Source organism: Gorilla gorilla, chromosome 23, assembly GCF_029281585.2.
Source record: "Gorilla gorilla gorilla isolate KB3781 chromosome 23, NHGRI_mGorGor1-v2.1_pri, whole genome shotgun sequence".
NCBI lineage: Eukaryota > Metazoa > Chordata > Mammalia > Primates > Hominidae > Gorilla > Gorilla gorilla.
Genome location: NC_086018.1, coordinates 32,882,867 through 32,895,121, shown reverse-complemented (window position 1 = coordinate 32,895,121; position 12,255 = coordinate 32,882,867). Strand labels below are relative to the sequence as shown.

The 12,255-nt window shown below is 44.3% G+C and overlaps 1 long non-coding RNA gene across 2 annotated transcripts in view; it reads left to right on the top strand.

Annotated features, from left to right (window-relative positions):
• Positions 1–12,255, top strand: part of LOC109024552 (uncharacterized) — a 241,082-nt gene that overhangs the window by 110,745 nt on the left and 118,082 nt on the right. For both annotated transcript variants that reach the window (XR_008675009.2, XR_008675007.2), the window contains one exon: positions 3,181–3,263. This is a non-coding gene — a long non-coding RNA (uncharacterized lncRNA). The remainder of the gene's footprint in view (positions 1–3,180; positions 3,264–12,255) is intronic.

Sequence of the window (12,255 nt, the reverse complement as noted above, 5' to 3'; positions counted from 1 at the left end):
CTTGTAATTTATTTTATTGCATGGGAATTTCATTTTTTTCATATGGACAGACCATACAAACAAGTCTTACAAAAAATTATTTGTCTCATTTCCTGCCTTCCTCCACAAAATATTACTGCTTTCTTCCTTAAAAAAGCAATAAATCCAAATTTTGCAAATGAATGAAAAATGTAAATTGAAATTCTGCTGAAAAGTAACATTTCAGTGAGGAGCCTGCTGTTGTTTGACTTAAAAAAGAAATAGAAATGTTGGAGCTGTCTTTGCATGACAGCATCATTTCAGCAATCTAATCATTTCAACATTGTTTTTTTGGTAACAAGTCCCCAAACTGTGACTCAGAAAGGTAAGTAACAAACCCCATTATTGTTTCCAGAACTCACTTTGCCACACAAGGTCAGATGTGTGTCAAGGAGGCCCAGAATCCTCTAAGATTCTTTGAGTTTAATTTATTTTGTATAATCCCCTTTGTCCTAGAGTTAATGAGGTTGGCTCTGCATTCTTGATGCCATCTGTGTCAGCAAGGCAAGGATTATGAATCCAGTTCAATCGTAAGGCTGTCTACACACTAGTAAACCTCAGAAGAATTCTGCTATATTTCCTGGTGTCTACAGATTTCTGCTTATGGAGAAACAGACAAGGTTTTGTCACTGTGTACCACAGTCTACAAAAACATTTTTTCTTGACTGGGAAACAGGATAATTTTCCACCTCCTAGTTCTTTCAGAAGAGTGAAAATTGCTGAAATGCTAGGAACTTTTTGGCAGTGTCCATAACGGTGAATGCCGGGCTTGAATTCAAACCACTACTTTATCCAGCTTGCCAAAAATGTCCACCAAGAATTTCTCCCTGTCAGATTATTCTGAGAAAGAGCATTTTAATCTGCAAAGTAATAATAACAATAATGATAATGGTGACTATATGCCAGAAGTTCCATTGAGTGCTTTAAGACTTACTGTCTAGAATCTGGTGAGCCTCCCAAGATAAGGGCTTCTGAGTTCTACTCCTGTTTCTTGATTAAGTATTAAAAAGGTGGTTCAAGGAGAGGATAACAGGAAGTTCTCTGAGGTTGATCAGCTGGATCTGACACTTGAGCACACCGATATAGAAAGCAACCAAGGGGCAATGTCATCTGATGCTTTTTTCTTCACTGTGTCACTTCTCTTACAATTTAGTGCTTAAGCAACAGCCATTAATTTGGCTCATGATTTTGTGGATTGGCAGTTTGGGCTGGGCTCAGCTGATGGTTCTTCTGGTCTGAGCTGCGCTCAGTTGATCTCAACTGGGCTTGTGCATGCATCTGCATTCCTGCTGGTGGATTGGCAAGGGCCTGCTGGTTTGTAGTAGCTATCCTGGTCTTGATTGTTGGCATGTCTGAGCTCACTCTCCATGTTGGTTTCTTATCCTCCAGGTGGTTAGCCTGGGCTTGTTCACATGGTGGCTGGCTTCCATGAATAGCCAGAGAGCAAGCCTGTGAGAACAAGACTAAGTACTTTTCAAGTATTTGTTTTTGTTCCTTTGCCCCTGTCCTACTGGTCAAAGCAAGGTACTAGTCAGCCCACATTCAAGGCATGGACCCAAACTCCAACTATTGGTGAGAAACACTACCTTGTGAGGCTGTGGGTATGGGAAGGAGATTAATCTGTGGCCATTTTTCTAATCTACCATATTTGCAAAACACAAAAGCCTTTTAAGAGTTAAGGGGCCAATATATTATACCTTTCTCCCACTTTTGAGTTTAGAGCCAATTGAGAGAAGTACATTGGGGTCAAATGGGGCAGCAAATACCAGCTTAATTATTGGTGAAGTTAGAATGGGAACCCATTTTGCATTTGTAGTCTGAACAGACTTTCTGTAATCCTCTCCTAGAATGAAAGTAACCATCTGGAATTGAAGGTGTCCCCCTGCAGGAGCTTAAAAATGTGTGTGTGTTTTGAGTAGGTGGATGCCAGAGAGAAAAAAAAACACACAAGGAAGAGGGCTAGGTAGAGACTCTTTTCCTCTGCTCTGTAGGGAAAAATTGTATCACTGAATGCTAGATACTTCCTTTCCCATCATGGGAATAAAGAAAAAAGTGGAAAGAGAGGGAAAATGTTACTATTTATAAGCCTAGGTGGGAATGCTATGAGAGGGAGAAAAATGGTCCCCCTTATCCCAGATGTGTTTCCAAGCAATGAAGATACTTATGTTTGTGTGTGCCCTGAGTGTCATTTTTTCCCTCTAAGTAAATTGCTTGGCAATAAAACCATTTATCATTGTGAACATGTGGATGGTAAGAGAAGATTCCCAATGAGACTTGCAAAATAGGACTTCTTCATTGATAGTGTAAGTGAAAATAGATTAAAAAACCAGGAATTAGCTTCAATGAAATACATCAGTAGTTACATACTGCTGCAAGATGAAGAGAAATGGCTGTCAATTCCATGACCTATTTCAAAATACTGGAGAAAATTTGATGTCTTGGGAGTGAATGCTGTGTAACAGAAGTGATGCTTCTATTCTTTTTTCTAGTCTTCCAAGACCCAAAGTAGCTTGACCATGCCCTAAAATGAAGATGTTTATGTGGTTTTTATTTTTCCTTAGCAATTCCATGAGCACTTGTTGGGGGCTGAATTTTCATGGTCACAACAGTCCTCAAAACTAAGGTTTGGGCGGGGCTCAGTGGCTCACATCTGAAATCCCAGCACTTTGGGAGGCCGAAGCAGGCAGATCACCTGAGGTCAAGAGCTTGAGAGCAGCCTGGCCAACATGGTGAAACCCTGTCTCTACTAAAAATACAAAAATTGGCTGGGCGTGGTGGCGGGTGCCTGTAATTCCAGCTACTTGGGAGGCTGAGGCAAGAGAATCACTTGAGCCCGGGAGGTGGAGGTTGCAGTGAGCCGAGATCACGCCTTTGCGTTCCAGCCTGGGCAACAGAGCAGGACTCCGCCTCAACAAACAAACAAACAAACAAACAAAAAACACAAAAACCCCAACTCAGGTTTGTAAAGATGTTAATTTGCTTTATTTCTGTATAAAAGAGTGTCTTAGCTCTCATGCCTCCAATTCCATAAGGGCAAAAAACTTAATCTTGCAAAACCAAGTATGCTCAGCCAAATCTAGTTTAATACTCAGTCTCTTTGGGACAAATACACAATTAACTCAAGATGCTTAGCTTCTCCTTTTTCCTTTGTTTCTCCTCAAGGGACAGGAATCAGATGGGCATAGGACATCTGGTCCATGATCATCCTTTGTTCGTGCTGATCTCCGATGAAATATCTGAAGAAGGTGGGTCCCTATCACCATGTGTTGACATTTGCTTCTGTGGTGTCTGTGGTACTATGTGGTCTCCCACTGATAGGCCATGCTCTCTGTTTCTTCTTCATCCTGACTCAGGCCCCTTTGGGCCAGTTACAATCTCTTAGCCCTTCTGCTCTCCCCTCAATCGCTTTGCAACTCTTAGTGTCTTTTCCCCCCATTTCCCCACTGGGGTGCATGGGACACCATTCTATGAGGCCACTTTCAGGCCCACCCATCAAGACTCCTTCCTCTGCCATTGTTAACTCTATGACTCTTGTGTCTTGCTGGGAACAACCTCTCTGCAAGGTTTGCAGACTCCCCAAGGGACCCTGGAGGGGAAGATACAGATATTTTATGCTCTGAGATCTCCCCAAGCCATTTGGTGTTTCTGTGAATCCTCTCTCCTTTCCAGATTTAAGTGGAAAGGGCAAGAGTGAGAATGTGGTCCTTTCCTCTGGAACTTACTTCAATAACCAACTCTCTTACTTCCCTCTTCCAAATGTATGGTAACCTGTCTCCTTTTCTTAGCCCATGTCATATATGTTACCTCTCCTCTCAGGCTTCTTTATCATTTATTTAATGCCCATGCCTTCTTTTGTTCAAAGATCAGCTCTTGAGTATTCTCTCAAGGCTGTTAAGACTGCTGTCACTGTTATGGCTGTAAAACTGGCATTCTAAAACTCAGTCGAGTTTTGTTTTAGGCTGTATTATCCTTTTCCACTGAGGGTAGGACATACAGAAAGTTTTTGCTGCTGGTTGGCATGGTGCAGGGGGTGAAGGGCAGGGTTGTGAAATACAGGTGAAGAGCATTTCAGTTAATGTCACAGAATTCTCCCATAGAACCTTCTACATCTTCCAGATAAGGCTTCTGTGGTGGGCCAAATACAAGTTTTCATATTATTGCAGTTTTTTCAAGTTAAGAATCATTCCCACCAAACATCCAGCTAGAGGCAGTAGTAGGTTGATGTAGTTACTTCTGGGGCAGGGGAGGCGGCTGGTTGTGCTGTGGTCTGGGAAATAGATCACCATAGGAGATAGAGGAGCTGATGCCAGCACCGGGAAATGGGATTGGTGCCTCCACCAATGGGTTGAAGAGAACAGACAACTGTTCGTAGCTCCACAGCAGCCTAGGGCAACCACGTTAGCTTCATCAGCCATTCCATGTCACCTACAGCATCAAGATATCATCCATTTGTTCACCAGTAAATTTCTCTCCCAATAATGGAACACAGGAACCCACTACTCCAAGACTAAGGAGAGTGGCGGGCAAGATGCTATAGCTTTGAGGTGCAGTGCTGTGCTCTGAGGTAGGTGAAAAAAGATTTGCATCTTGGTTTCCTCTTTCCCAGCTGTGTGGCCTTGGGAAAGCTACTTAATCTTTCTAGGCCTTAGTCTTTTAAAAATCTGAAACATGTGAAGAATGACAGAATATCTAATGTGGGTGTGTGTGTGTGGGTGTGTGTGTGTGTGTGTGTTAAAAGAATTAAGTGAACTATGATATGTATAGTCCTTGGCAGAATGCCTGGTACTTAATAAGCACTCAATGAAGGTTAGCCATTATTCTTGCTGTGTTGTTTTTTAATTGTTATTGTTGTTGCCATTGTTATTCAGGAGAACACTGTAGACTTTGCTTTGAGCATTCTTTTTCCAGCGACTCATACTGTCCAATGTTAGATTAAGAATGGACAAAGGTCAGGTGACAATTCAGTTAGATTGGCTCTAAGCTTTCTGTGGCAAGATCACAGGCATTCAAAAGGACAGCCACGTTGGAGCTCTGCCATGTTTGATGATGAAACTATGGGCAAGGTGAGCTTTGCTGACATTTTCAAGGTCAAGCTAGGACTGATGTAGACCAGCCATGTTGGAGTCATAATTGCAGGTAGGTTTTCTTCTTTCCTATCACTTTGAGATTCTATTCTAAATACCATAAAATGATGACCATGATTATAGCACTTGTTAAGAGGAAAACAGTACCTTAACAATATAATTTGACATAAAAATATTTTCCCAGATAGGCAATTTACAACGTAGCATGAGGGAAATTTATGAAATAAAAATTTCTGTCTTGTTTTTAGAGAACTTGGAACCATCCATGTAATAACCTCAGGGCTCCATAGGTTATGTATTAAGAATTTCTTTTGCTGGTTTCTCTGAGCACCAACATTCCATGCCATCATCTGTCTCATAGGGCATCCAGCCCAGTGCTATACACATATCTGGTAGATGTATAATAAGTGTATAATAGGTGTATAGTATATGCCCACTAAACTGAATTGGAAGGTCTTCAGGACTCAAAATTATTCAGTTGTAATGGGTAATGAGAAGCAGTGAAACAGATTCATCCAGGGTTTCCCTCTCCAATTAGATTACATGGTAACTGTCTTGGACATGCCAGACTGAAGGTTTATTACTGAATTATCAGTCTGTGCTGAGCTCTGCCAGAGGTAAGATGAGAGAGCTCAGGAAATAAAGCCAAAGATGGGAAACTGGGAAGATGGCCAGTTGGTACATCAAGGTAGAGGGGTGAGGCTGGGGTCAGGGCCTTGGAGAAAGCACGAGAAAGGCAGGGGCAAGTGGGGTGGCATTGAGGGAAACAGAGCTGATCGGGCTGGATCTGAGAATTTGTATACTGTTCTGAGAAATGTATTACTTGCCCTCTGAATGAGGGCAACTGGGAGAAACAGGTGTGATGGGAGGAAAACGGAGCCCCCTCTTCTTGTTTCTTGATGAGCAGAGCATTTTGGCAATCTAGTGATAATAAAATACCTCCATGGGTGAGATGCTGGCTTCTCCAACTAGAAAGACATTCTCTACTGACCCAGAGCAGCTACTCAGGATCTCCTTGGGCTGAGTTTGGTGCAAAGGCTCATGAGAAGGGCTGGGACTGGCCCACAGTTGGCTACTGACCTTGGTTGAATGGAGGCAGAGGGTGCATCTGTATGATCTGCTGTCTTGTGCACTTGGGGCCTAGGAACTGGCAGGCAAGGTCAGAAGAACATGTGTTGCTAAGAAAATCCACCCAGCATGCAATTTTTATTACACCCAAATATAGGTCACGTTGAGGGTGTGCTTGGGGAAGCAAAATATCATTGCGTGGCTGAAATCCATAAGCAGAAGCTGTCAGTCTTGGGTGCCTCCTCACCCTGTCTGGCAGCAGTCCCTACAAAGCAAGAAATGAGTCCTTCCCATTAGCTTCCCCTTCTCCCACCAGTCTCATTACCCTCTGCTCATCCCCTGGATTCTGAATCAAGTTCAGGCTCCCTGCACAGCAGGGTTGCCAGCTGGTTTGACTTTATTCTGTGATTTACTGTGTAGCAGAGGGAGTTTCTCTGATAAGCCTGTTGAGGCTGGAAACTTAACCCTCCAAAATCTCCTTTACAAAAAGCAAATGCGGGAGGAGTTTCCCTTGGCCTTGCCTGGCAGATGCAAAATGTTCCCAGGAGCCAGGTCAGATATCCTTGTGTGCAACAGTGCCATGAGTGACCCCGGCTCCTCAGAGCACAGCTCCAGGACTGTGGGTATTAGGAGACAGTCTACAAATTCAACCTCAAAGGGTCTTCACTGGTGTTGGCCAACATGGGCCCATCTCTGTGACTGCTTAGGAGCCAGATGAGGCTATTTGGAAAGGTCTGGCCAGTTGTGTGATATCAGGCAACTTACCTGCCCTCTCTGACCCTGAATTTGTCATCTGAAAAACAGAGACCCTACTGCACACGTCCAATAGTGCTGGGATTCCAAATGGGATGCAGGTTAAGCATTCAAAGGCATCCTTGCTCACGGCAGTACCTAGTGCGTGCTTTGCTATTGTTTTCCTTTATTTTTAAATTGTCACCCACCTGCCTGTCTCCTGTCATGAACTCCTTAGCTATGTTTAATGCAGAGAGAGTTGGCCAAGATCCCCAGCCCCTGAAAAGTTCCTTAAGATCCATGATCACTCCAATAGGGAAGAGGACAGTTGAGGCAGTGACTGCCCTTGATTTCTCACTGGGTGTTTGTTGGCCTCAGATTTCTGTGACATTTCCTACTGGGGTGAGCTAGGCTGGGCCAGTAGTGAATGTGGAGACTACGAGAGCTACTTTTGTCTGGGCTAGAAGGGAAGGCAACTATTCTGGGGGCTTGACTTTGCCCCTTTCCTCTGGACTCCTAAGTTTTTCCAGTTTTTCCTTCAAGGATGGGATTTTCTGGGATGGTGATGGTGGTGATTCTACTTTTTGACACCTTCAGCTGCTTTGGGAGAGCACTTCCAAGATGCAAAGCAATCCTCAAAGCAGGAATTCCAAGGAGCACCTTCCAGCAAGAAAAGAGCTCTAACCTCTTTTGAGTTTCCTCTTACAAGCTCCACTCCCCAGCCCCTGAGGCCAATCCTGCCACCTCCATGTCTCCTATGATTAATGCCCTGCATAGGTCTCCAGGCAGATGTCCCCAACCCTGGCTGCACTTTGGAATCACTTAGGGAGCCTTAAGAAGACACTACATGAGACCCACCCTAGACTCCAGTTGGAGTCTCTGGGAGTGGGCTAGATGAACCGTATTTTAAAAATCTTTGGCCGGGTGTGGTGGCTCACACCTGTAATCCCAGCACTTTGTGAGGCCAAGGTGGGTGGATCATGAGGTCAAGAGTTCGAGACCAGCCTGACCAACATGGTGAAACCCCGTCTCTACTAAAAATTTAAAATTTAGCTGGGTTTGATGATGCATGCCTATAGTCCCAGCTTCTAGGGAGGCAGAGGAAGGAGAATTGCTTGAGCCCAGGAGGCAGAGGTTGCAGCGAGCCGAGATCGTGCCACTGCCCTCCAGCCTGGGTGACAGAGCAAGACTCAGTCTTGGGTGGGGCGGGTAGGGCGGGGGAGTGGGAATCTTTTCAGATGATTCCAATCTGCAGCCATGGTCAAACGCTTCAGGGCTGGAGAATGTGAAGACTTTCTCTAAGTCAGTTCTCCCTGACTATAACTCATTCCCTGCTTGGGTCTGAAGGAGGTCTGGCTTTGCCTGCCTGTCTGGCGCATGCTTTGCACCTGGCCTGTCTGAATTGCATGTGTTTCAGGAGACCCCTCAGGGGCCTGGAGATGGTTTAGCTCCAGGGGAATAGACAAAGAGGAACTAAAGCTAGCCTTCACTGATTACAGTTTCAAACATCTTTGCATCATTTGCACGCTTGCCTATTGTCGAAGGTCTTTATATAAAATGGCCACAGCCCTCAATATCCTCACTCTCCACTGCTTGATTCTTGTTTCATTTGTTTTCCTACTGGGAAACAGAACTTACTGCCACCTGAACAGTCTATCTTCTCCCCTTCTCCCTGAAATAAACATTAAAAAATGTTTTCATTGTCTTCATTAGACTATAAGCTTCATGAAGGCAAAAATTTTATTTTTTGTTCATGCTGTATCTTGAGGATCTAGATACATCACAGAGTAGATCCTCCATAAATATCAGAAAAAACGATTTTTTGAGTGAACAAATGAAGATTTGCTCTTCATAGTCTGGCCTGGTTGCTATAAAGAAAAGAGAGGAAGTTGATAGCCAAATATGGATCAAAACATTAACATAATTAAAAGGCTAGATGAGCATCTTATAATTTCTGAACACCCCAATCATGAATGTGGTGGGGGTCCTAATGCCCCCAGCCCCTTCCTCAGTGCATCCAGAGACAAGCACATGGGTCTTTTTAAATTTTAAAGCTGATGATTGTAGGCAAACAGATCCTGTAAGGGAAAATCCCTCATTGTTCCTTTCCTCTGTGTAAAGCTAGCAGAGTCATTTGCCCAAGGTCACATGGCTAGTTAGCCATAAAACTAGGATTCAAAGTATGTGCCCAGGATGAGGATGAGGTTCAGCTCATAACCTGCACTGCACCAAGTACCATAAAGCTTGGTCACCCACCTAGGTATTACTAAAAGGCTCTCCCTCTACATGTTTTTTTGCTCACCTAAATTTCTCTTTTTGTCTCTCTCCCAAAATTCATACCTCAATGCACAAGGTGTTGGGAATCTCAACCAATGGCAGACCTCTTATAGGGGCAATGTGACTTGCAGGATTAGGCCCCCTATAAAAACTGAAGCACCAGGTAGCAGGGGAAGGATGAATTTCCTTTAGTTAGCTCACATGTTAGAAAGAAGAGTAGAAGGGTCTATCTACCTTTACCATCTCTCGCTCTCTCTCTTGCTCTCTCTCTCATCTCTATATTATTTATCTTTCTATCATCCATCTCTATCATCTACACACACACACACACACACACACACACACACACACTTATGTTTTAATGCACCATCAGATAAAACACGTTCTTCTTCCCTAGGAAAGACAAACAAGGGGAGGAGAGGGGCCAGGAAGTTTTTTCTACTTGCAGGAGACACCTGGTGTGGGAAAGAAACACCCTATATACCCCCAACCACATGCACTGTTTCTAAAACCCAAAATGCCTCTGAAAGTCAAATGCAAGCCTGAGAGGTGAATCATTTGATTAAGGTCCCATAGCTAGCAAGGAATTTTCACCAGGGATGTCTTGCCCAAAGTCTGCATTTTCTATGACTGCCAAGCTGCCTCTCAGATAATCTATTTGATGCATACATAGTAAGAGGTCAGTTAGGGACTGGGTTAAGAAAGAAGGTGATCTTCATGGATGGGCTTCAGCTGGATGAATCTCAGCCTTCTTAAGCTTCTTGGTCAAGATCTACATAGAAATGCAGAAACCACTTTGATGGGGGTTGGTGGGCATGGCTAGTAAAACTGTGGAAGGGGTGTGTTGTGCTGAACCCCTATTAACCTCAGTAGGGAAGCCAGCAGGTTCAAGAAGTTGAAGAAGAGACCCAGAGCCATCATATGAGACATGGGGTTTCTTTTTGTTTTTTTGTTTTTTGTTTTTTTTGTTGTTGTTGTTATTGTTTTTTGAGATGGAGTCTCGCACTGTCACCCAGGCTGGAGTGCGGTGGCGCATCTTGGCTCACTGCAAGCCCCGCCTCCCGGGTTTACACCATTCTCCTGCCCCAGCCTCCTGAGTAGCTGAGATTTCAGGTGTGTGCCACCATGCCCGGCTAATTTTTTTTTCTTTTTTGTATTTTTTAGTAGAGACGGGGTTTAACCATGTTGGTCAGGCTGGCCTCAAACTTCTGACCTCGTGATCTGCCTGCCTCGGCCTTCTGAAGTTCTGGGATTACAGGCATAGCCACCCTGCCTGGCCAAGACTTGGGGTTTCATCAGGGGATTACATACAGGGGATAGTCCAATGGCAGCGGGCTGGACAGGACAGGCTGGACGGGAGAATCGCCTTACATATAGAAATGGTCCAGTGGCAGTGGGCTGGATAAGATAACTGCACTGCCTGGTGGTGGTGGGCTGGGCAGGAAAACTGCAGTCACTTGCAAACAGCATGCAGTTGATACAGCATTTTCACTTAACACCTTCCCCTTAATGACCTCCACCTGGCAATCTTCATTTAACCCAAAACTCAGGGCATCAATTCCCTATACGGCCTGTGATCCAAAGGACAGGCTGGGGTCCAGATGTTCCTCACAGACCAGGAATGAATCTCTGGGTTGGCTATGCCTGGAATCCCTAGCTTGGAACATACATTCAGGTGTGTGTGCCATACAGGGTCATTCTAAGGATATGCTTGTTATTACCCTCAGGCATGTATAGCATGCAGGGTGTTACTAGCAAAAATTATTTCCAGTGCAGGACACTGTTTTTTTTGTACCTATTTGTGGAAATCAATCAAGCCCCTTCTATTTCTTCTTCTGTAGGAGAGATGGATTTGGTTCAGTAAATAAAAGCTCAGGGTTCGAGAGGAGATGAAAATTGGCTTGTACCCCTTTGGTGATAACGATCAATGATACCTACCATTTATTCAACACTAACTATACATCGGGCACTGTGTCAAGAACTTTGATTTCATAGACTAATTTATTTCTCCTTATAACCCTATGTGGTAGGGTCGATTGTTACTTTTATTTTAGAGCTAAAGAAACAGAGGTTACCAGCTGGTACATAGCAGGGCCAGGAACCCCATCTAGTTCTGTGGACTCTGAACCAGTGTTCTCATGACTTTTGTGAGATTTCTGAGTGGAAGGCAGACACTTCTTATTCCTGAAAATGTAGTTTCCCTGACCTGAGTGTCCATGAGGGTTTTTCTTGTGGTCCAAGGCTGTGCACACTGAATGAAGCAGTCCTCAAGTCTCCTTGCCCATCTGCTGAAGTGGGATAACATCCCAAGATGAATGGAGAAAAAGAGACTAAGCCCCCCCTTCCCTCCATCCTCATCAGACAAGGGGAGTACCCTCACTCTGGCTGGGACCCTGCCCCGGCAAACTGCCTGGATAGAGTTATTTTATTTCCACATAGAAACCTGTCTCTTCCACTGTGAGAATTTTCCCAAGGAGGGGTCATCATTTGAGCTATTTTGATATTTCCCTGAGAAGCAGGAGAGTCCACTTCGGGTGGCTCCATTTTTCCAGGCATTACTGGGACCCAGTGCCTCTGCCTGTAAGGAGCTGTTTTATCTGAGATCAGCTCACATCCAGAACCTGCTGACAGCATTGAAGTTCCAACTTATTCAGCACCAGGGCATGTTATTTTTTCCCCAGCCTTCACCAGGCCTCTAATATGAATTACTTCTTGGGGAAAAAAGACCATTCACAGACCTGCCTTTTAAATGCCAATGTGTTTGCTTATCAGATTGTCTGACTGGAAGGAGGCGTGCCAGCACCTTGGCATAAACCTTTGTGGAGAAAAATGGACTGCATGACTACTGGACATCTAAACATTTTTAAATAAATAGGCAGAAAGTCATGGCACTAATTAATAAGTCAAGAAACTTCCACAGAGCTTCATGGGCTCTTCTACCTAGACCAGAGACCTAGTCTGGTGAAATGCATGTGCTGATAATTGTGGAGGACAACTGTGGCTTTTGCCGGCCTGATAAACACCATCCCTTGTTTTGGCCATCCAGAAGGAGCATCCAGATTTTTCTGTGGGAGAT